At 35.7% G+C, this 2,395-nt stretch overlaps 1 long non-coding RNA gene across 1 annotated transcript; it reads right to left on the reverse strand.

Moving 5' to 3' along the window:
* Nucleotides 1–169: 169 nt before the first annotated feature.
* On the reverse strand, nt 170–1,120 carry LOC119370909 (uncharacterized). The gene is made up of 3 exons (XR_005178460.2): nt 939–1,120; nt 471–729; nt 170–376 (listed from the first exon to the last, which is right to left on the reverse strand). It is a non-coding gene; the product is annotated as an uncharacterized LOC119370909 (long non-coding RNA).
* Between the last annotated feature and the right edge of the window lie 1,275 nt (nt 1,121–2,395).

Here is a 2,395-nt window from a genome sequence, read left to right on the forward strand (position 1 = left end):
AGACATGTCAAATATGAGCCCCCAAACCTTTAAAAGCATTCTAACTAACAGTAAAAATTTGAATTTCAATTGAACAAACATCATTCTCAAATTGAATGACTATTAACATCAAATGTAAGGTTTAAAAAATTAAATGACAAAATTATTAAAATGCAGACTTGTGGCTAGTAATATTGTTCAAGCCAATACAAATAGAAACAAAACATCCTATTACAGTCTAATTCTTTTTGTTTACTGATTCTTGGGTCTGCATTACATCATTGGGCTCCTCTCTACTAGTAGTGCTGCTCTCAATGAGCCTGCACTTCTCACTGACTTCCTTGGATTCCTCTTGGCAGCACTACTTTGCATTTTTTTCCTTCTCATTTCATGCAGCCTATACATGTCAAATATGCACAACTCATCCTCAAACTCACATAACATTTCAACTATTAGGATGAACATTAAGTATGGGTTATAAAAATATATACCTGTAAATATCCTCTTGTAATGTAATGATTTCCCATCTTGTGAAAAACTGGTCACTTTTTTGTCATGAATGAGGTTTCAGGCTCATTCCCTTCTCTTCTTTTATCCTCTTGTAACCAATCTCTAAAGCCTTCCATTGAAAAGTTATCTATATCTACCCCAATGTCCATTACATCACCACCCACATATACCTTACCACTCCTAGCCACATCATTAAGGAAAATCCCACCATAATTTACCTCAAGCTCATAACTGTATTCACTACACATATTGAAAACAAAAGAAAAGAAAAGACAATACATCATTTATTCATAGAAATTTCAAATTAAATTTATCAATTGTTCTTATGACATAAAAAGCATGTAAAGGATGTTTTCCTTTTCAAATAACGCAAACAATGCAAGAGAATGTGATCGATTATAAGTTTAAAACACACATAGAAGCTGCAAGTTAAAGATTTAGGGAAATACCTTGTCCCCATTGTCAGGAATCCTGATGAGAAGCACTCTAATCTCACGCAATCTCAGTGTTAAATCCAACGATGCGATATTGTTTTCCCTTTCTCAGCAATTTGATTGAGTTTTTTCTCAGATTATGCTAAAGATTTGAAAAGAATTTGAGAAGAGAATGAAGTCTATGAAAGGGGGGAGGGTTGCTCTTTCTTTCATTCAATCCCGATTTATGTTAGATTTTGGGGAAAAATCGTGTTTGGGGAAATATTAAAGAGGGGGCAAAAGGGACATTTTATCCTTTTTGCCACGCTGGCATTCTACGTGTCAAATTAGTTAGTCCAAGTCAATAAACACATAGGCATTTGTGGGTCCCAATAAGGCTCATTAGATTTTCTAGTGGTTCATGTCATCATGAGACACCAAAATAAAAAAAAAATTGCAAGTTCAGACACTCAATTGTCACAATTTTCCGTTCAGACACCAAAATGGAAAAAAATGACAAGTACTTGCACTAAAATTAACATTATCCCTTAGATTAATATTATTGAAATTAAATTGAGAGATAGAACATTATATTGTGTAGAATATGATTTGTTATGTTTTTGTTGATTTTTATCTATGCTTGAATTTCAGTGTGATGAATACTAGGAGAAGAGCATCTGATAATCCGAAGCAAGATGCTCTAGAAGAGGCTTCCTTCGGGTATCCAACCCTAGTTAGACATCGTAGAGGTAGACCTGTTAGAAATGCAGTTAATCAAGAGGAAAGGGTGTTTAATCAAGAGGAAAGGGTGTAAGAAAACTAGAATGATGAGAATGTGAATGTAAACCCTCAAGAAGTAAACACACTGGTTACTGGACTTCAGCAGGCAATAATAGCTATGAATAACATGTTAATACAACAGCAGCAATTCTTTTAGGCACATGCACCTTAGGCACAACAACAGTAATAAATACCTCCTCCTATGCCTAGTCCAATAGCACCGCTACACCAGCTGGCTCCACCTCCGCCTCCACCTCCCCCACAACTGCCAGTTGGTCCAAGAGCAGCCGATGATACTTTTTATGATAGATTCATTAGATAACCACTAAAGTTTATAGGGGTCAAGGATGCTCACTCATTTTTGGCTAGAATTAGAGAGTTTTGTGTTGAGTTGGGTTGTGGTGATGAGAGGTCTATCATGTTTGCAGGCTGTAAAATGGAAGTATAGCTGAAATTTGGTTTAAGGATTATGTTCAGCCTTCTCTTATCGGAATGACTTGGGAACATTTTTCTACACTTTTTCTGAATCGATTTGTACCTGAGGGGACTAAAAAGCAAAAATGAGGGAATTCGAATCTTTGGTTTAGGGAAATATGTTGGGTGATGAATATGCCACTAAATTTGTAGAGTTGAGCAGCAAATATGCTCCAGGATCCATTCTAGATGAGGGTACTAAGATGTATAGTTTCATCAATAGAATGAATCATGTCTAT

This window comes from Jatropha curcas, chromosome 1 (genome assembly GCF_041381405.1).
Source record: "Jatropha curcas cultivar XTBG-Jc1 chromosome 1, XTBG_Jcur_1.0, whole genome shotgun sequence".
NCBI classification, from domain to species: Eukaryota; Viridiplantae; Streptophyta; class Magnoliopsida; order Malpighiales; family Euphorbiaceae; genus Jatropha; species Jatropha curcas.